The sequence below is a fragment of the Macaca thibetana genome, chromosome 8, assembly GCF_024542745.1.
Source record: "Macaca thibetana thibetana isolate TM-01 chromosome 8, ASM2454274v1, whole genome shotgun sequence".
NCBI classification, from domain to species: domain Eukaryota; kingdom Metazoa; phylum Chordata; class Mammalia; order Primates; family Cercopithecidae; genus Macaca; species Macaca thibetana.
In genome coordinates, this window is record NC_065585.1 from 48,291,409 (window position 1) to 48,314,733 (window position 23,325).

General features: G+C 37.2%; 2 protein-coding genes across 27 annotated transcripts in view; one reads left to right on the plus strand and one right to left on the minus strand.

The window, feature by feature from the left end:
- The window catches only part of LOC126960839 (cytochrome b-c1 complex subunit 7), a 1,171,628-nt gene that overhangs the window by 572,916 nt on the left and 575,387 nt on the right, over nucleotides 1-23,325 (plus strand). The window contains exon 1 of one of the 24 annotated variants that reach the window (XM_050800575.1): nucleotides 11,002-11,005. The exons of the other annotated variants lie outside the window; for them this stretch is intronic. The gene's annotated coding sequence lies outside the window, so the exon portion shown is untranslated. Of the gene's footprint in view, nucleotides 1-11,001; nucleotides 11,006-23,325 lie in introns of those variants that run through there. 24 annotated transcript variants of the gene reach the window in all.
- The window catches only part of CPQ (carboxypeptidase Q), a 498,229-nt gene that overhangs the window by 314,333 nt on the left and 160,571 nt on the right, over nucleotides 1-23,325 (minus strand). The gene's annotated exons all lie outside the window — the stretch shown is intronic.

Here is a 23,325-nt window from a genome sequence, read left to right on the forward strand (position 1 = left end):
ACCTTGAAATTTGACTGGTGTTATTGTTGGCATAGTATGGGAACTTGGCTGATGGTTTTCAGCTGTTCCTAATGAATAACAGGTTCGATGGTCCACTCAAGGGATGTGGCAACAATGGGGTAATTTTAGCATCTGGATTGGAGCCAATAGAAATGAAGCCAAATTTCTATAAATTTTCATAGGCCACTGTGAAATTAAAGTCATATGAGGGTGGTACTTCATTATGGTCTATGCTTCCATTCAAGTTTTTTTTTTTTTTTTAAACAAACAAGAGCGTGGAGTCCTAAAGTGCTAACCTAGACACCACAGTTGCCAATGCAAATCACTAGCAGCAGCTATAGGTCAAAACCTATCACTGTGAACTTGGAAGAAGAGTTTAAATTAATCTGTTTTGCTGAAAACTCACAGTCATCTCTGATTCCTCTGTCTCCTTTATCCCCCACATCTAATCAATCCCCCAATACTGATAATTTTGCTCCTTAGAAATCAATACCAATTGAAATCATGAACTCTGTTCAACCCCCTTACGCTCTCACAGCAGGCCCTCATTACCTCTCTTTTGAACTGTAACAGGTCTCTACTCTCTGGCCCTCCCATACCACTGGTGTCCCAGCCTTCAGCCTGGCTCCCTTTTACCTTCACAGAGCTGCCAGAGTGAACAAGTCAAACTACTGAAGAGTCAGATCTGCCCCTGGCACCATCACCGATCCCTCTTCCCCATTTCCACCTCTGCTGAAAACCCATCATTTCCACATCCAAAGTCTGCCTACCTGTAACACTGGCTCCCATCTATTTTACTTTTATTTTTTGTGAGTCCTTTCTATTTTATTTTATTTATTTTATGCTATTTTATTTTATTTATTGAAACAGAGCCTTGCTCTGTCATCCAGGCTGGCATGCAGTGGTGCAATCTTGGCTCATTGCAACCTCCGCCTCCCAGGTTCAAACGGTTCTCTGGTCTCAGACTCCTGAGTAGCTGGGATTACAGGTGCCCGCCACCATACCCAGCTATTTTTTGTATTTTTAGTAGAAATGGGGTTTCACTATGTTGGCCAGGCTGGTCTTGAACTCCTGATTTCAGGTGATCTGCCCACCTCGACCTCCCAAAGTGCTAGGATTACAGGTGTGAGCCACCATGCCTGGCCTACTCCCTTCTATTTTAGACTTTATCAATAATAAACTTGAAAGTTCCCACTCTCCCGCCATGCCATTTCACTCTTCAGTGTCTGTGTTCATGCTGTAGTACACCATATTTTGTTGACCTCCTTTTCCCATCTTCATCATGTGACCAGTGCCTATGTACCCCGCAAGATTCCATTCAAGAATCACTTCTTTAGGGAGCATTCCCTGGCCTCTTGTCTCCTGTAACATCAGGGAAGCCTGGATCAGGTACTGCCCTCCTCTGGATTTTCAGGGTACCTGGGACATATCTGGGAACTGAATTAATGAAACTCTCTCTACCCCTTAAACTGTAATTTCCTCAATTTGGGTCCATGTTCATTTTTGTTTGTGTGTCAAGGGACTAACCCAGTGCCTGGAGTACATGTAGCCAGTTGGTCGTTAAGCACCCCTTGAGTTGTGCTGCTCTAAATAAGAGACTGATGACTGGATCTAAAGCATTTCCATGAATGTTCAATTTTACCTTTAAAGTTTGATAGCCCTTCTCCCATAGGAACCCAGCAGTCTGATTCCCTTACACCTACAGTACAGCTGCAGAACAATAACCAAGCAAAAGAGGCCTTGGGGCACTCAGAATAGAAATAAAATTCCAAGTACAAAAATTTGAACACAAGAAAGTGCTTCTGATCTCTTAAAGCATGGTTACCCTTACTTTACACAAAATCCTACATCTGGCATTTAAACCTATCAGCTATGAGAAATAACAAATCAAAAAGAGGAAATAAGGTCTGAAAACTGACAACAGTACCACAAAAAACAATGTTGGAGTCAGAAACATATAAAATAAACTAACACTGAAAGAGCTTTCTGCAGTGATAGAAATGTTTGATATCTGTGCTAACACAGTAGCCATTAGCCACATGTGGCTATTGACCACTTGAAATGTGACTAGAGTGACTAAGAATCTGAATTTTTAATGTCATTTAATTTCAATTAATTTGTATGTACATTTAAATAGCCACATGTGGGTAGAACTCACAATGACTGCAGGCTCAGGCCATTGCATAGGACAAATAGATGACAGCATCTCTTTTGGCCCTGAGGGACTTGCTTCATGAAAGTCCCATAACAAATTGAGTCATGGTGATGACTTCCTCCAGCAGTCACAGACAAGGTGGGCTACTGTATTCAGTAGCCATTGTTTGGGAAGGCAGGTGTGTACAAAATACTTAAAGAAGATTTTTGCTCAAATGGAGTAAAATAAAACTAGACCACCTAGAAAATTTTACTCTTCTATATCAGTTTGTGTTTTGACACCTTACACCAAAGGGAATATTCATGCTTGCCTACAAATCAGCAAGCTCTTACTCTTACCTCTCATCACCCTTTTTCCCATCCTCCCGTTCCAAAAGATAGTTCAGGAAAACCTCTAAGAACACAAAACCAGTGTCATAGTCACAATAAGGCCCACTCTAACTTCCCTATTAATAATTGCAACTCACTCCCAACATCCTATCCCTCTTAGCTTGTTTAATTTTTTTACAGCATTTATCAGTTTCCAGTTGTACCCCTACAATAATGTAAGTTCCAAGTGCCTGAAATAGTGCCTAGCACACAATATGTGAAACACACACACACAAACACATACCCACAACCCACTGAATGAACGAAGAGAAACCGAAAAAATAAAGTATAATACCCCATCCCTGTTCACTCTCCAGAAATGTATACTTCCAAGGAAGTATTTCTATAGGTCAGAATAATTAATGATAATAATAATAATAGCTATATTTGAATGTCCATTGTTTACACTAATATTCGCAGCAACTCTGCAAAGTAGTTATCATGAGGAGACTGAGGTGCAAAGAAGAAATTTCACATAACTGCTAGATGCTGAAGCTGAGATTTGTAACTATTGGATATCTGAATCCAGGGGTCATGTTCTTCCCATTAACTGCATTGTTATCTTCTTTCACAAATGTAACATATATCAAAAGAAAATCTCGGCATTTTCATTTTAAGAGGAATTAGGAAGGAAAACAAATAGGTATATAAAAGTCTGCCTAAGTTGTCAGCAATTCTTTTCCTTAATCTACAAGAATCTTGCTCATCGATCAGGGTGCTGTTATCACACTAGGTCCCAATCTCTTAATAAGGGAGTTGGGAGGGGTGTTTCCCTCTAGAATAGGAGTCATCAGACTCTGTTAGAGTAATGAAAAGGATTGTAATAGCTAATTTCTGAAGAGAATGTGGGACTGAAGCTAAAAATACTCATTATAAAGTAACTCTTTTGGCTACAGTCTATTATATCACAAAAATATTATAAAAATCCTCAGGTTCCTTTCTATCTTCCACACCCAATTTTCAAAACCAATCAAGTTTTTTAAGCCACTTAACCTGTGTGTAATTACTACTGTGGTCTCCTAGCACAGACAACAGACGTTGACTGCTGTGGTATTGGCGCGGATCATCTATTCTATAGAGAATTTGATAAACAGACTCCAATCTCAGTCTCTTCTGATTTGATTCTTCCCCCAAACAGTTAAGAATAAGAAGATAATGAAATAATCTTACAACATTTTCTACCATTAAAATAAAAAGACTTACAGACAGAAAAAGGTGTCTATGGGTTCAATTTAATGCGGTATGTTTTAGAAAATTGATTCTGATTTCAGAAGTCTTAATCCCTGAACAGGAAATAGTCTAGCCCTACCCAAAAGGAAACCTAGCTTTCTACTCTTATCACATAATCTTCTATTGTATGCACTATGCAAGATAAATAGGTCCATGGAATGGCTGATTTTTCCAGAACTCAGAGTCATGGAGAAGAGAAAACAGTTGTTCTGGGAAACTCAGTGTGTTGGCCTGAAGTGGTAAGGAAACTGCAAATTCATAGAAGGCAGATAAAGGAACATCACAACAGTTCATTCTGAGTGTCAATTTGTTTATGGAGAATATTGTTATTGTGCAATGTCCTTTTTGTGGAAGAATATGCCTTACAGATACAAATTAATTCAACAAATGTATGGACTTCCTACTAGACCAAAACTTCATGCTGGGCAATGTGGACAATAGGAAGATGAGGAAATTCCAGTACTATCCTTAAGGATTGTATAATCTGGAGGAGAAAAAAAATAGGTAAACAATAACTTTAAAAAGAACACAGTCACAGCACTAAATGAAAGTACAAAGTATAATTCCATGAAATAACATAAATCAGCATTAATTCTGACTAAGGGAAGAAACTAGGAAGTTTCCTATAAAGAAGAAACTTTAAGGCAGCTTTAGAAGATTTCAGTAGCCTGAAAATGAGGGAAGGACATTCTCAGGTAGAGAACAAAGAAGAGAAGACAAAAATAGATGAAACATCTGTTCGTTTACAATGACTAGGAGGCTTCCTGCCAGGACCCAAAACAGACAGCGGGACACTCTATGATCTTCCAACTTTTAACCAAGGTATGTATGGGCCTCCATCTTCATTCTGTGAATTCCAGGAAGAAAAGGAAAACAGTGTCTTAGAATAAATTTTCAGGGAAAAAAATTAAAACTCAGCTACTAGTTGAGAGAAAGAGGAACAAGGGGCAAAGTGCAACTCCAAGTGATAACTGAAGGCACATGACCCATCCTCTCCGGACTGTGTCTCCTGAGATCTGGCTCAAATTAAACCTTCTCTGTTGGCCTTGTGAGAGAGCCCAGACCCCACTGCATCAAAATCCACGGGCACGATAAATTATCATGATCTCTAGAGAGCCAGCTGCCTGCCCTGTTGGGTGGTGTGCTGAGAGCCACTTGCTGTACTGAAACCTGAGGACAAGCCACAAGCAAAGTGTCCTGTCTACTTTGACTTCTAAAATACTGAGTTTATACAGAAACTTTTGTTGTTTAGTGGAGAGGTGCCTATCACAGGCCCATTATGTTCAATTCAACATGAAATGTAGGACACTCCAGTTGTATAAGAACCCAACTAGCAATAAGCAGCCATAAGCATAGACCGCTTCTGGTCCTTAGAAATTGGATTGCCTTAAAATCCAAACTGTTCCCATTGTTTTTGCAGCAGCATGAACAGGCACTCAGACTTGAGTACCTTGATTTCTTTTAGTAATTATCACAGAGAACATTTATACTCCAAAACATGAAGTATACTCTTTTCCAGAAACAACTTGTTTTGAATATGGTTGCTTTGACGCATGGTTGACATGGTGGTTGCTTTCTCTCTAATCACTGGGTGTTTCCTTGTGAAGGTGACTAATGTGAGTGAGTGAGGGAGGACTTTCATGAAAACCACTGTCATCTAACCTGGTAAAGTCAGCGGCAGGAAGAAACAATGCACCTCAGTCAGCTTCAAGCGGTATTTTCAGGGGAAAATCCAGGCGTGGCAATGGGTGGGATACAGAGGTGAGTTGCCAGCTACAGTAGACTAAAATGGGCTAGTTATCATGGTCTGGGGTTCACAGCTGGCTTCCCTGGGAAGCTAGGATGGGAAAAATGGGTGCCAACTTGTATTAAGACTCGTATTAAGGACTTTGGGTGAGGATAGGGAAGTCAGACAAAGTCACATTCACAGTTGAAAATGTCACTAGGCTCAGCTTGAGGAAAGGCTTGGAGGAGGTCAGAAAAGGTACAGAGGACTGTTGAAAGGACTACTGCCACATTCTGGGCAAGAGGTGACAGTGGCTTAGACTGGGACAGGGCAGTGGAGATAAAGCATAGTAGGCCACTTTGAGTAACCACATAACACACCGTTTACTGCAGTGGGGTTTTATACTCCAGTAAGCATAGTGCCCAAACTGTGTAATGATTGTTTTATGAGGGAAAGTTTTATATAAACTGAAATTTAGTCATCAGATCATTCAAAACTAAGAAGACATTTCCAAAAATTTTAAGCTGAATATTTTCAGTGAAACAAGTCAACATCTTATTCTGTAATTATTTAAAAAAAAAAACCAGGGTATTTATTACATTATGCATTATTCAATATATGCTTAAAGCAGGTGATTTATTTGTCAATAACAAGAAGTGGCTATCATTACATACCCTGGCTTGAATGCTGGCTATAAAGCTCACCAGCCTTTTGATCCTGAATAAGCTACTTCATATTTTTGTCCTGTAAAATGGGAATCACAATAATATTGGCATCACCAGGCTTCTTGTAACCATCATATGAGATAATGGTGGTAAAATTGCTCTATGTTCCATAAAGCACTATAAGACAAAGGTAGTTATTTAAGGGCTCTGGACATATATTTAGTGGGCATAAGCAATAAGTATCTGGTTTATTTAATATTTCACTTCAAGCCAAATTACCAGGAATAAAACAAAGTGGATATGACTTCAGTAAATATCAAGCCTACTTGGCTCAGAGCAGAGCTATTCCTTATAACATCAGACAGCTCCAGTTTTTAGTAAAGCAATAATTTAGGTCCTATATCATAAAGATCCTACATCAGGCTGGACAGAAAAGTAGAGTAGGCTCCATGGGTCTACTTGGCAGCCAAGAGTACAGAGGAAATAATGGAGGCGTGGATGAGAGAAGCAAGGAAGGGAGTTTTTGGAGGAAAAAACAGCAAAAGAATATGGCGTAAGAGAAAAATATACCAGTAGCCCTGTCCAAAACAGACCTATGACATATGTTCCATTACTTCCTCTCAAAACTTATGCCCACCCATTGCCTTGTAAACTGCAATATCTCAGTCAAAGACACTGACCCTGGACTTGGCCAAGAGACTTTCTCTGGCCAACGGAATGGGAATATGCATGATATACAGTCACAATTGAGCAGGAGCTTTAAGGACCATTGCAAGATTTGGCATTGTCTCTAAGAAAATGTGGTACATATACACCATGGAATACTCTGCAGCTATAAAAAGGAACGAGATCATGTCCTTTGCAGGGTCATGGATGGAGCTGGAAGTCATTATCCTCAGCAAACTAATGCAGAAACAGTAAATCAAATACTACATGTTCTCACTTATGAGTGGGAACTGAACAATGAGAACACATGGACACAGGGAGGGGAATAACACACACTAGGGCCTATTGTGGGATGGAGTACAGGGAGTGAGAGCATTGGGAAAAATAGCTAATGCATGCTGGACTTAATACCTAGGTAATGGGTTGATAGGTGCAACAAACCACCATGGCACACATTCACCTATATTAATAAACCTGCATGTCCTACACATGTACCCCAGAACTTAAAAAGAAAAAAGAAGCCTCCTAGTCGCTTCACTCTCCTGCCCTCAGTGAGGAGAATGGCACGTCCCAGATGAAAGCTGCTCCTTCTGTCTGCATTCTGGGGTAAAAAAAGATACCTGAGACAGGAGCAAAGGCACTATTAACTGGCAGATATATATATGTATATATATATGGAACAAGAATTAAAGCTTGGTTTTTGTGAAACACCGAGATTTTGGAGGTCTTTTGTTACCACAGCATTACTGAGTGAAAACTGACTAATTCAGGGGCTCTGAATTTAAAGTTTCTATCAAAGTTTTTCGCAATCTATGGCTGACTGATAGAAGATATAGAATGAATATATGTGATACCTTAGGGAAGACTGTTCAGTGAAAATTAGATAACTACTTCTTCCTCCTATCACACATCAAAATGATCAATACCAAACAGCAGGAAACAAACAAATCTGTACACCTATAGACTAAATGACAAAGATTTTTAAATAGGAGATAAACTCAAAATCATTAAAATACAGTATTGGCACCCAATGTCATTTCTAAATAAAACAAGCAGCAATTACTAATGGCTAAATAAAACAAACATCTTTAATAATTCTATACACACTCCATAGATTTCACTATTTCATCCCTAAATGCATTTGCTTTCTAAATTCCATCTTTACAAACTAAGGGCAAAAATGATAGAAACTAGCGTGCTTATGTTTGTAGCAAGTACAAAATGTTATTACAGTGCTATATTAGAGGGCTAAAATAACTATGAAAACGGTATAACGAACTGGGCTTTTTTATGTAGCTATGCTTAAAATGTTAAGTGTGTCTTATGTTCTTCTTAGAGAAGTAAAACTTGGGTAAAACTACGGTAACAAAACAGAATTTCTACCCTAAGTAATGATAAACTTGGCTCAGTTTCACATGATTCAATACGACATAATTTGTCACTAGAAGATTCTAGAGACACGGGTTAAATATCGGAACCATATGAATTACATGAACATTTTCTGGATTTCATTTTATGAAAGTGCATTGGCTAGATGGGCACAAATCCAATTATTGATGTTAATTCTGTTACAATTAAAAGCCAGTACCATATAGCTTTAAGGAGGAGAGAGTAAGGGCATTAGTCACATTTTATAGGTGAGAAAATGGAGGCACAAACAGGCTCAAATATCTTACCAAACTAGAAAGTGACAGAGCTTGGATTTGAATCCAAGTCAGACCAACTCCAAACCCATGGTGTCAGCTTCATCTTCAAAATCTGTGTGGCGTTCTCCCCCAAAACATCTGCAGGCTCTCCTAGACCTTACATCCTAACTATAGGCCCAGGGAAAGAGAAAGTGTCTTTTCCAGAAGTTCCCACAGCAAAGACAGAGGAGACTTCATTTTTTTTCAGAAGCCCGTTCAAGATTCATGAGTTACATGCCCACTCATAAATCTAATACCATGGCCGTAGGAAAGGGCTATGCTGACTACCTTAAGCCAAGCAAAGCCATTCCACCCCCAGACCTGGGTAAGGGGCCAATTCTACCCAAATCACATAGCTTGGAGTGGGCCAACGCTGTAGTTCCCCAAAGAGAATAAAAATGGATCCTGGGTACCGAACAACAGATGGCCACCACAGGGGATGTCCCTTGATATTGCCACAATTTGTAGCACAATGCTTTTTGCATATTTTGAATGCAATGTGCTTGCTGAACTCAATTGAATTAAATATCCCATATTGTTCATGATCCACTTTAGCAGGGCAAAGAGGCTCCTGGGCCATTTATCCCCAACCACTGAAATCAACAAAATGAATAGGAAGTTTTTAATAAGCTTTTGATGAGCTACCAATTAAGAAAACCAGGCATCCATTTAACAACAATAATAATTTATTAATCCACACCAGAAACTTAGGCACAAATGCTATGGTAATAGAAATATTATTGCTATAGGAGTTCGGAGCTTGATTCATTCCCAAGAATCCATGTGGACCATTTGTAATCCCCAAGCCATATTTAAAACCACTATTCTATCTATACAATTTTGTCATGGAGTCCAAAACTTTAAACATTTGCAGAATTTCCATTGGATTGTAGAGTAAGGATTTCAAATATTTCAATAAAAAACATGATGTATGTATAGATTCAATATAAATTTAAGAGGTAAAAGGTGATAATTCTTCAGTTTAAAAGACTTGTGTGAAACTAATGATAACAGAAATAGCTATTCTATGTGTACTCTGGCCAGGAACCATGAAAAGGTCTTAACATGAATTATTTCACGTAATCCTTATGTCCCTATGTCATAGGTATTACTGCCACCCATCAGTAAAAATATTGACATGAAAACTTAGACCTGACCTAGGTCACATAGTGTGGTTGGTAGTACATCTAAAATTCAAACACAGACCTATCTGATGGAGACCTATTTCTAACAGAAAGAGATGGAGAGACAGCAACAGTACTTCTGATCATTGAATCCTCATCTGATTATTCATCCATACATTTTATCTACAAGATGCCTAAATACTAGACACATAAAATGTTTTAGAGGCCATCTCCACTAAGAGTTTTAGCATATTATCTTACACAGCACAATGCATTTACTAGCTGCCACATAGATGATAATTGTTGCTGAGTGGTCCTTAAATGTATATTTTAATCTTCCCCTCTTTGTTTAACCTAGTATAAAAGTTATAGTAAAACTGTCTAATCGAGCAGGTTTATCTGATGGTCACTTCAGGGAAGATTTAATTAAATAATAATAGTAAGGAACTACCATTTACATAGGTCTTACAATATGCCAGGCACTGTTCTAAATATTTTACTTACATTAACTCAGTGGATTCTCTCGACAGCCCTATAACGTAGGCACTTTTTAAAATCACCTTCATTAAGTATAAAATACTTTATTTATAACTGTGTTTTACTTATTTCCTGACTTATTACCAAAGGAATTTGAAGACACTTGCAAAATTACATTGAAGAAAATAAAAAGAAAGGAAGAAGGTAAAGAAAGAAAGGAAGAAGGTATAGTAAAATAAAATAATGCTACAGATAATATTATCAGAAAAAATATCCATCAAAAGATTTGTATCGTTGCTGGAGAGGACCATAAATTTAGCTACAAACTGCCTAGCAAACAAAGCAAAAAGCAAAACATAATCAGGCAGAAGATTCACAATGTCCATAATAGGAAAACAAGCCAGTTGCTTAAGAGTAGCACAAATTTCCCATAAGAAAGTTATTTTCCTACAAGAAAATTATATAATAAAAAATGCCATGTGATACAATAATGTACAAAAGTCCATTTCTACCATGAGTATAAAATGTGGAATATAACTCCTCTTCATCCTTCCATTTCCATTTTCTCCCTCTCCCTCAGTAATAACAGTTTTAATTTTGCTGGGAAGATGACTGTCTAGAGTTTTAAAAAGACCCCATTTTCCAGCTTCTCTGTAGCTAGATGTGGCCATGGTATTTAAAGGGGGAGGCATGTCTTTATCCTGGTCACTCAAATGCAGATGTAAGAAGCTATCCTGGATGATGAGGTAGGCTTGGAAAGGAACATCTGGACAGCAGAATCTGGGTTGCTAACACTCTGGTGCATAGTTATCTATAATTTCATATGACAGAGAAAGAAACTTCTATGGTGTGTAAGCTACTATTGTTTTGAGTTTTCTATCATTTCTAGGTAACTGAAGAATGAGGGGGACAGAAAACTTCTTTGTATCAGGTGATCAGGGAAGACTTCTCTGAGGAGATATTTAAGCCAAAAAATTGAAGGATTTTATGCTAACGAGCTATGTACAAGAAGAATGGAGACAAGAATACTCATTGCAGAGGTCACTGTACCTATAAAAGCCTCTAGGCAGGAAAACTTTCACAAGAAGCTGAAGGAAGATTTTTGTGGCTGGAGTGCAGTAAGAAAGGGCAAAGAGAAACATGAGACAAAATCTGACAAAAAAGCAGGAACCACATCATGCAGGGCCTCCTGGGCCAAGGTGAAGAGTTAGAATTTGTGTTGGCAGGAATAAGTAGAAAAGGGAATCCTTGTACACTGTTGAAGGGAATGTAAATTACAAATGCCATTATGAAAAACAGTGTGGAGGCTCCTCAAAAAATTAAAAATAGAGCTACCATATGATCTAGCAATCCTACTACTGGGTACACATATCCAAAGAATATGAAATCAGTATGTCAAAGAGATATCTGCACTCCTATGTTCATTACAACATTATTGACAATACCCAAGATACAGAATCAACCCAAATGTCCATCAGTGAATGAATGGATAAAGGAAATGTGGTATATAGGCACAATGGAATTACTATTCGGCCTTACAAAAAAAAGAAATATTGTCATTTGCAACAACTTGGATGAACTTGAAGGCCATTACGTTAAGTAAAATAGGCCAAGCACACAAAGACAAATGCCATCTGAGCTTACTTATACATGGAATATAGAAAACTCAAATTCATAGAAACAGAGAGTAAAATAATGGTTACCAGAGATGAGGGAGTGTAGAGATTGGGAAGAAGTTGGCCAAAGGACACAAAATTTCAGTTAGAAAAAGTTTAAGAGATGTGTTGTACATCATGCTGACTATAGATAATAACAATAGATTGTATACTTGAAAATTGCTAAGAGGATAGATTTTAAGTATTATCACCACAAAAAAATGTTAAGTGTGTAAGGTAATGGATATGCCTGACTTGGCCATCCCACAGTGTACACACATATCAAAACATCACACTTGTACACTACAAATCATATAATTTTTACTTGTCTAATTAAAAATTAATTTTTAAAATTGTAAAACCCGAGAGCTAAAGAATTAAAAAAGAAAGGAGAGAGAATTTATTCTATAGTCAATGGAAGAATAGTGCCTGGCAAATAGGAGGGGTCTTCAAAAAGTCCATGAAAAAATGTGTATTATAAAAAAAACCATAGATTTCAACTTTTTTACATCAAAATAAACTCATACTAACTTATTACAACATATCTGAACAGAATTTAGTTTGAGGCACTAAAAAGGATAAGACATCAGTTTTAAAAGAGCCCCTATCAAAAACTGGATAACTATATACAAAAGAATGAAATTGGACCTGTTTCCCACTATACAAAAAATCAAATCAAAGTGGATAAAAGATTTCTATAGAAGACCTAAAACACTGAAACTACTAGAATAACGCTTTGGGGAAATGTTCCAGAACATTGGTCTGGGCAAATTTTTTTTTGTGTAAGACCTGAAAAGCACAGGCAACCAAAGCAAAAATATATGATTGGGATTATATCAACCTAAAAAGCTTCTGCACAGCAAAGAAAACAATCAACAAAGTGAAGAGACAACACACAGAATGACAGGAAATACTTGCAAACTATCCATCTGACAAGGGATTAATAACCAGAACATATAAGGAGTTCAAACAACTCAATAGCAAAAAAAAAAAAAAAAAAAAAAAAAAAAAAATCAGATTAAAAATTGGGCAAAAGGTTTGAACAGACATTTCTCAAAAGACATACAAATGGCCAAGAAGTATATGAAAAAATGCTCAACATACCTAATCATCAGAGAATGCAAATGAAAACCCCAATGAGACATCATCTCACCACAGGCAATAACAGATGCTGGTGAGGATGTGGAGAAAGGGGAACCTTCACACACTGTTGGTGGAAATGCAAATTAGTACAGCCTAATGTACAGTATGAAGGTTCCTCAAAAAACTAAAAGTAGAACCATATGATCCAGTAATTCCACTACTTGGTATATATCAAAAAGAAAGGAAATCAATACATCAAAGAGGTATCTGCACTCCCATGTTTATTTCAGCACTACTAACAATAGTGAAAATACCAAATCAAGCTAAGTACCCATAAACAGATGAAGAAAGAAAATGCCATATATATATACACAGTGAAATATCATTCAGTCATAAAAATGAATGAAATGCTGTCACTTGCAGCAACATAGATGGAATTGGAGACCATTATGTTAAGTGAAAAAGTCCAAGTATAGAAAGACAAATATCATATGGTCTCACTCATATGTAGGAGCTAAAAAAGTAGATCTCATGAAGATAGAGATTGGTAGTTATCAGAGGCCAGGAAGGGGAGAGGGAAGAGGGGAAGAAACAAATAGAATATAAATGTATTTGTTACCACTGGACTACACACTTAAAAAGGGTAAAGATGGTAAATTATATATGTATATTTTAGAACAATAAAAGATATTTTTTTGAAAAAGAGCCCCCATCAGCGCAACATGAATTCTGCTAAAATTGAAACAAGAACAAACATCAAATTTAGGGTGAAGCTTGGGAAGAAGAATGGTGAAATCATTGCTACTTTATGAAAAGTTTACAGGGACAATGCCTCAAAGCAATCAGCAGCTTACGAATCAATAACTAATTTTAAGAAGTGACAAGACAAAGTTGAAAATGAAGCTTGCAGTGGCAGACCATCCACATCAATCTGTGAGGAAAAAATTCACTTTGTTCATGTCCTAATTGAAGAAGAGTGACAATTAACAGCAGAAACAATAACCACACCATAGATATCCTGATTTGTCAGTTTATGCAATTCTGACTAAAATATTAAAGTTGGACAAACTTTCTACTTGATGGGTGCCAAAACTATTGTGCCCAGATCAGCTGCAGACAAGAGCAGAGGTTTCAATGAAAATTTTAAACAAGTGGAATCAAGATCTTATTGCATTTCTTTAAAGAACTGTAACAGAAGATGAAACACAGCTTTCCAGTATGATCCTGAAGACAAAGCACAAGCAAAGCCATGGCTACCAAGAGGTGGAAGTGGTCCTGTGAAAGCAAAAGCTGACCAATGAAGAGCAAAGGTCATGGCAACAGTTTTTTGGGATGATCAAGGCATTTTGCCTATTGTCTTTCTACAGGTGAAAGAACAATAATATCTGCTTATTAAAAGAGTGTTTTGAGAAATGTAGCCAAAGCTTTAGCAGAAAAATGCCCAGGAGGGCTTCACCAGAAAATCCTTCTCCACCACAACAATGCTCCTGCTCGTTCAGCTCATCAAACAAGGGCAATTTTACAAAAGTTTCAATGGAAAATTATTAGGCATCCACCTGAAAGTCCTGATTTAGTGCCTTTTGATTTTTTTGTTTCCTAATCTTAAAAATTTGTAAAGGGCACCCATTTTTCTTTAGTTAATAATGTAAAAAAGACTGCAATGATATGGTTATATACCTAGGGTGCCCAGTTATTTAGGGATAAACTAAATGGCTGGTATCATCACTTACAAAAATGTTTTGAACTTGATGGAGTGTATGTTGAGAAATAAAATTTATATTTTTCATTTTTATTTTTAATTCACTTTTTCCACAAACTTTTTGAAGCTCCTTCATAGTAGCCCCTCAAACATTTGCTGAATGGGTTTTTAAGAGGTGTCCTAAAAGGTAATTGTGTGATGATAATTTTTCTAGGCAGGAGGACCTTCAGGGAGCCATGTGATGGAATTTCCATAGAAAAAAAATATAGTTTTCCAGTTATGGAGTAGAGGAGAGACAGACTTGAAAGTAGTGTAACCAGCTGAAAAGAAAGACCTAAACAAAGATGATGGAGATGGCCAGCCCTGATTTCACAGAAGAGAAAAAGAAGTGGCTGAATCTGCAAAATATTTTAGAAATAGAATCAACAGTTTACATTGAATGATTTGACAAGGGAGTATAAGAGGAGTGCAATTAGAAAAAGGAAAGAAGGAGTTGATGAGGATTGAATAACAAAGCGTTAAAGGACAGAATCTCTGCCAAAAACCTGAAGTGAATATGTGTTCCATGTTATCAGTTCATGGCAGGGTAATACATATTGACACCACAGGTGATACTCTCTTACAAAATAATAACAACTAACAAGGACATATGTCTGTATCTGTGGCCACCCTACTTCTACTGATTGGTTGCCAATGAGCTCAGATTTTTCCCAGAATACAGTTGCCCAAAACAGGCAAATGGGTAGTCAAGTCCCCAAACATTCAAGCATACCTCATCTTATTTGCTTTGCCTTATTGTGCTTCACAGATGAACACGTTTTTTACAAATCAAGTTTGTTGCAACCCCACATCAAGCAAGTCTATCCATACCATTTTTCCAAGAGCAGTTGTCCACTTCATGTCTCTGTGCCATAGTTAGGTAATTTTTGTGATATTTCCAGAATTTTCATTTTTGCTATATCTGTTATGATGATCTGTGGTCAGTGAGCTCTGATATTGCTATTGTAATTGTTTTGGAGCACCATGAACTGCACCCATATAAGAAGAGAAACCTAATCAATAAATGTTGTTTGTGTTCTGACTGGTCTGGAAGGTTGATGGAGCAGTCAGAACACAAACAAAGTTTATTGATTAGGTTTCTCTTCTTATATCGGTGCAGTACATGGTGCTCTCTCCCTCTCCTCAGGCTTCCCTATTCCCTAAGATACAACAACATTGAAGTTAGGCCAATTAATAACCTACAATGGCCTCTTAGTGTTCATGTGAAAGGAGTCACACATTTCTCACTTTAAATCAAAAACAAGAAATGGTTAAGCTTAGTGAGGAAGGCATGTCAATAGCTAAGATAGGGCAAAAGCTAGGCCTTTTGTGCCAAACAGTTAGTTAAGTTGTGAATGCAAAGGAAAAGTTCTTGAAGGAAATTATGAGTGCTGGCTGGGTGTGGTGGCCCGTTGCTGTAATCCCAGCAATCTGGGAAGCCGAAGTGGGAGGACTGCTTGAACCCAGGAGTTGGAGACCAGCCTGGGCAACATAGTGAGACCCAGTCTCTACAAAAAATTTAAAAATTAACTGGGCATAGTGGCATGTGCCTGTAGTCCCAGCTGCTCAGGAGGCTGAGGTGAGAGGATTGCTTGAGCTTGGGAGATCAAGGCTGCAGTGAGCCAGGACTGCACCAAAGCAGTGCAGCCTGGGTGACAGAGCAAGACCCTGTCTCAAAAAAAAAAAAAAAAAAAAAGTGCTAGTACAGTGAACATGTGAATGATAAGAAAGCAAAACAGTCTTATTGCTGATAGGATGAAAGTTCTGATTGTCTGGACAGAAGATCAAACCCCCTACAACATTCCCTTAAGTCAAAGCCTAAACCAGAGGAAGGCCCTAACTCTCTTAAATTCTATGAAGGCTGAAAGAAGTAAGGAAGCTACAAAAGAAAAGTTATTGCAATCTTTCAAGCTTTTTCATTTTTACTATATCTGTTATGATAATCTGTGATCAGTGTGTTCTGATATTACTATCATAATTGTTTTGGGGCACCATAAACTGCACCGTATAAGCTAGCAGAGGTTGGTTCATTTAAGGAAAGAGGCCATCCCATAACGTGAAAGTGCAAGGTGAAGCAGCACTGCTTATGTAGAAGCAATAGCTAGTTATCCAGAAAACCCAGTTAAGACCATTGAGGTATGTCACTACACTGAACAACAGATTTTCCATGTAAACAAAACAGTCTTCTATTAGAAGATCTAGAACTTTCATAGCTAGAGGAAAGTCAATGCCTGGATTCAAAGCTTCAAATGGACAGGCTGACCTTCTTGTTGGAAACTAATGCAGTTATGACTTTGTTGCAGCCAACATTCATTTACCTTTCCAAAAATCATAGGGCTTTTAAGAGTTATGCTAAATCTACTCTAACAGTGCTCTATAAATGAAACAACAAAGCCTGGATGACAGCGTATCTGTTTAAAACAGATATGGTTTATTAAACAGTATGGTTTAGTAAATATTTTAAGCCCACTCTTGAGATGAAGTGCTCAGAAAAAAAAATCCTTTCAAAATATTACTGCTAATTGACAAGGCACCTGTTCACTCAGGAGTTCTGATGAAGATGTACAAGAAAATTAATGTTGTTTTCATGCCTGCTAATACAACATCCAGTCTGAAGCCCATGGATCAAATAGTAATTTCAACCTTCAAGTCTTATTATTTAAGAAATATATTTCATAAGGCTATGGCTGCCATAGATTGTGATTCCTCTGAGGTATCTAAGCAAAGTAAATCAATAAGCTTCTGGAAAAGATTCACCATTCTAGATTCCATTAAGAATATTCATGATTTATGGAAGGAGGTAAAAATATCAACATTTACAGGAGTTTGGAAGAAGTTGATTCCAAGCCTCGTGGATGACTTTGAGGGGTTTAAGACTTCAGAGGAGGAAGTAACTGCAGATGTAGTAGAAATAACAAAAGAACTGGAATCAGAAGTGGAGCCTGAAGATGGGACTAAATTACTGCAATCTCATGATAAAGCTTTATCGGATAAGGAATTGCTTTTTATGGATGAGAAAATAAATGAGTTTCCTGAGATGGAATCTACTCCTGGTGAAGGTGTGTGAACATTGTTGAAATGACAACAAAGGATTTAGAATATTCCATAAACTTCGTTGATAAGGCAATGGCAGGGTTTGAAAGAACTGGCTCCAATTTTGGAAGTTCTACTGTGGGAAAAATGCTACCAAACAGCATCACATACTACAGTAGAATCTTTCATGAAAGAAATATCATTCATTGCAGCAAACTTCATTGTTGTCTTATTTTAAGAAATTGCCACAGCCACCCTAACCTTTAGCAACCACCACCCTCATCAGTCAGCAGCCATCAACATGAAGGCAAGACCGCCACCAGCAAAAAGATTAAAACTTGCTGAAGGCACAGATGACAGTTAGCATTTTTAGCAATATATTAATAGTATTTATAAATTAAAGTATGTTCATTCTTTTAGCCATAATGCTATTACACACTTAATAGATTACATAACTTTTATATGTACTAGGAAGCCAAAAAATTTTATTGTGATACTTTACTGTGGTGCTCCGGAATCAAAACCCACAATATCTCCGAGGGATGCCTGTACCTAGAAGAATCTAAATGATAGAGACATTGCCTAGTCCTCAAGGAATTTAAAATGTAAATACTTAATTAGTATATTAGCCTACAAAAGAATAAAAGTGAACAGTGCTAAAACTGTGATTTAGCCAATGAGAGCTTCTGGGATCAGAGAATTCAAAATCCCGATATCTTCATCTTGTCTTTCTCTCTCTCTTTCTTTCTTTCTTTTTTTCCTCCAATCCCCTCAACTGTGATCTGCTTTCCTGAGGTCCGACCTTAATAACCCATTCTGCTTGTTAAGTTGTATGTCTTTTGGCAAGTCGCTTAAGCTCTCCAAGCTTCCATTTCCTTATCTAAATAACAGCAAAATCACAGGAATGTTGTTTGGATGAAATGAGAATGCGTACTTAAAACAGTTGTGTACATTTGATAACCAATGTAGAAATAAAACATCTTCTTTTAATACCTTCCCATTTCCCTACTTCCCCTAATTCACAATTTTTTGAAAGATCTATCCTTCCATTTCTCTCTCTCTTTTTATAATACTTTTGTTGAGGTTAAATTCACATGTCATACAATTCACTCATTTGAAGTGTTCATTTAAAGGTTCTTAGTATTTCATAGAGTTATGCAGCCATCACCACAATAAATTTTGAAAGGTTTTAATCACCTCTACAACAAACACAGTAATCACTCCGCATCTGCAACCTCCACTGGCAAAGTGGGATTGCCAAACCCCTGGTAACTACCAAAGTACTTTCTATTTCCATGTATTTGCCTATTCTATACATTTTATATAAATGGAATCATATAAAATGTGGTCTTTTGTAATTGGCATTTTTCATTTATCCTAAAGTTTCTGAGGTTTTATCATGCACCAGTACTTCATTCATTTTTATAGCCAAAGACTATTCTGTTGTATGGCTATACCACTTTTTAAAAATCTATGCATCGGTTGCTTGAGGACCTGTCTTTGTATTCCATGCAGTGCCTCGCCTGATGCCAGTGAGGACTGTGAGCCCCTGATGTCAGCACCTGTGCCTTACTCATTTCTATATCAACACCACCTGCACAGCAACTGGCATATAGAATGAATGAAAAAATTATGGCTCAAAACCATTTATTGAAAATGATATATATGTTGAGGGCAAGATTTAGAGAAATGCAAACATATAGATTCAGATTGTATATTTCACATATTAACTCTTAGCACTAACAAATTTTTCCAAGGCAAATAGATTGCTTTCTTCAATGCAGCCTGGACATCTTAATTTGGAATTAAGCTCTCCTGGAGCCTCCATCCATCCAGAGTCCCCTCACAGTTTTGTGGCCAAAGCCTTTCGCTTTCCAGCTTCTGGTCTTTCCAGTGAAAAATGTGTTGTTTCCAAAATAATTAGAAGAAGAAAGGCAGTTACTCACCTTCACAGCATTCGTAATCTCCAATCTAAGTGATAAAGAGTCCCTGTGATTTTGTATTCCATTGACAGGAGGAAACAATAGAGCTTCAGGAAACCAATCAATTGGCTTTCTGTTCATTAAAAAAATTAAAATCTAATTTATATGAAATTGGATTTATTGTTTATATCATCCTTGATTTAGGTAAATGGACAGAATAATGTCCTCCAAAATATGTTATTTGTTCAAAAAGTATTTAATACTTTGGTAAGACCTAAAGAAACTATATATATATGTGTGTGTGTGTATATATGTGTGTGTATATATATGTATGTGTGTGTGTATATATATGTGTATATATGACAGTCCTTAGTCTAAAGTGGCATAAATTAATTGGACAAGATAAGATAATTTATCATATGTACCACAATTTATCATATGTACCACCTATTATAGTGCTGGAGTGTCCATCGCTGAAAGAACTTGTCCTGCCCAGGTGTCAAAATTAAAAGCCTATAGGCTCTGCCCTACCCAGGGCCCTATTAGTAAGAGAGATTCTCTGGAATAGTATAATACGTGTTTTCTGGGATCTGAAATGCCAGGGGTTATGTGTCCTAGGCAGCAGAGTGAGCTGCCATTTTCCCACCCATTCCCACCTCCTGCCCTCTCTTTCTGAGGCCAGTTTAACTGCAAGACCCAGGCCCTGGTTTTCATCGACATTTCCTCAGGAAAGCAAGCCCAGCTCTGAACACCAAACTGATAGTTGGCTATCCTGAGTTCCCCATTTAACTCCTACCTGTCTTTTGGGATTGGCTTCTCCTTCCAAAATCTAATATATCAGCTCACAGAATATGTTCTGATCTATAAGTAAAGTAACAGCAGGGCATCAAGAATTGTCACATTATCCCTGAACCATCACAGTCACTAGGGAAGCACTGTCTTCTCATCTTGGAAAGGTACCTTAGAAAGACTGTCAATGCGGACAGTACCAGAGTTCTTTGCCTCACCCTCCAACCCCAAATTTAGTGATCTGGGTACTAATCTCTGTTAGTACCCCAGGCCTCACCCCTCCCAGCCTTGGCTTATTCTCTACTTCCCACCAGAAGTGCCTAGAATATCTGTTGATTACATAGAAGAATGGTTGAGCTGGAGTTGAGGCTTGAGTTAGGAAGTGGTAAAAGTTATGCTGAGATTGGAGCCAGGTTCTAGAAGGCCTCCACCTGCCATGCTGAAGCTTTCGGGCCTTTTCCTGTTGTCACTATGGAAAAGGAGGAACACTGAAAGTTTCCGAGTAGGAGATAAACAAAATGAAATCACTTTATTTTATAACCACATCCTTCTGACCTAACTCCACAGGACCAATATCACAGGAAGAAGTCTCACTCTATTTGAGTGAGGACCCATATCACTGTCAGGCTTGATGACAAACATTTTGGCTTTAAAAAAAAAAAAAACAGGAATGTTATTTCATTCTTATAAAGAGAAGAAACAACATGTGGTCAGAAAACCAGACACTAGCTCAGCTTGAGGGAAAAACCTTCGGAGAGACTCAGCATTTTCTGCACCAGCCTCTTATTTGCTTGTCTCTTAGCTGATCTAGTGGCAATCCCTGCTTTCCTCCCATGTGAAGCCTGCTGCACCAGGTGCTGTAAGGATTTTAAGAAAGATCATGAAGGCCCTATCCCTGTTGCCAAAGACAAAGACATTGTTATCTAAAGATCTCTTCTAGCCACTCTATCATTCCCTTACCTCACCTACCTTTGTCCAGCTTTATATTTGCAACTAAGTCACTCAAAACAATCTGCCTAAGATCAGAGATCCTACCTCCCAATCATACTAACATTTTGATCCCTCAATGAATATTTTACAGCAATTACTTTCAAAAAGAAAAGTTCTTTATTATGCATGGGGTGAGAGACATAGAATAACGGCATTTTTTTTTCCATAAATAGCCCCTATAAATTAATACATGCTTCATTTTTTAAGGTGCTTTTAATCCTTTTAAAAATTAATGTAAACTTAAATGTATTTAAACATGAATGGCTGGGAAACATTTTTGGTATGGCATATAACCCAGTGCAGGTGCCAAAGAATCTTGAAAGCAGACAGAGCTCTGAGAAGTTATGATGCTGGTTTTATGTGAGGGGAGGTGGGCAGAACAATAACCTGTGCAAAAAAGCTATCCTGGAATAAAGTCGTTTTCTTAAATGCGTATTTGCTAGATTAGAATATTAAAAAGAACCTATCTGGTAAAAATGTAATAATTCTCTATGGGTACTCCAAAGAGAATTGCCTCATAAGAATGTACAATTGTGTATGAAAACAATCCACAAAGAAAGGAAATACTGTATTAATATCCCAATATCAGAATCACTAATGTGGATTTCTAAATAAAGCCCATAAACAAACATTTGGCTTATATTCCAGTTCCTCTCTCCATTTCCTCCAATTTTTATAGTCACTCATGGGAAACTCTGCTTTATGTACCATAAATAAGCATAAGTATTGGATTTATTCCCCAGATATTTTCATATCCTTACCAAAAACACATTCAGATAAATATCTATACATGTTGCAAGAAGTTAGTGGCCCTTGGCCTATTATCTGAAAGGCTAGATCAACAAGTCAGCAAATTATTTTAAATTGCTTACCAAGACTTGAATATAGGTATAAATTACCTGGAAATAAAAATTCATTTATTAAAAATGATTATACCATAGAGATTTTTTGGTTTTCTAATTCTATCTCATAAATGCAAATATCTGCATAATATACTATACCAGCAAAATATTTCAGTATCTCTCACACTTTCTTCTGCATTTTCATTTATTTTAGTCCTTTTTTGCTTATGAAAACAACCAAATTGTCTATAATATCAGTTTGATGAATTCTTAATGACCATCAACATTTATATACCCAATTAGGTTTTCTTCCATTTTGTTCCAAATAATACAGTAAAGGTTAGTAGAAACTAAAAATAATGATGAACAGAGACAGTGAGAGTGGGTCAAGGGCCTGGTGCTTGCTCTGTCACCTAAAATTAAGGTATAGACTCCATTCTTCTATAATCAAGAGAAAATAATTATTTTTTAAAGAAGAATAGGTTTATGAAATTCTAGAAAGAATATCACACAGATAATGTGCTGTAGTTCAGATTTTAAGACTTGAGGAAAACGAATTTTAGATGCAGTGAAATGCTTGAGTCTTACAAAGTTCCAAATGAAGACATTAGTAGATTTCCAAAGATCCAGGACATTAATATTTCATTAGCTTAAACTTGAAATATTTCTGTGGTAACCCAAAATTACTTTATCAGATTCTAAAAATAAGATTAAATTACAACACTATTTTGATATTTAGCCTTCTCCAGAAAACTGAATAACATTTCTCTAGATGTCTATGTTAACCTCTACTTGGCTTGCCATTTTAACATTTCTAGATGCAATGAACTCTAGTGTACTGTAGAGGACCCAAAGCCAGATAAAACAAGATCCATGTTTTCAAAAATTTTATACACTGGTTAGCAATTGCTTCAATGAGAACTAACAGAGTGAAAGGACTGACAAGACTATAGCTGTCTCTCATGAGCAGAGGAAGTTCTAACTAGATGCTGTAAGGAGTCAGGTGAACATACCAATGCAATGCTGACACTATCCTTAAAGTTGAAGGTGAATATATTTTATCCATTTGGTTTGGTTTACATTGCTATATTCAAGAGCTGAGAAACAACACTCTTCCAATGACATAATAATAACTTATGTGTGTGAACTGCTTTACTAGGTACAGAGTGCTTTCACA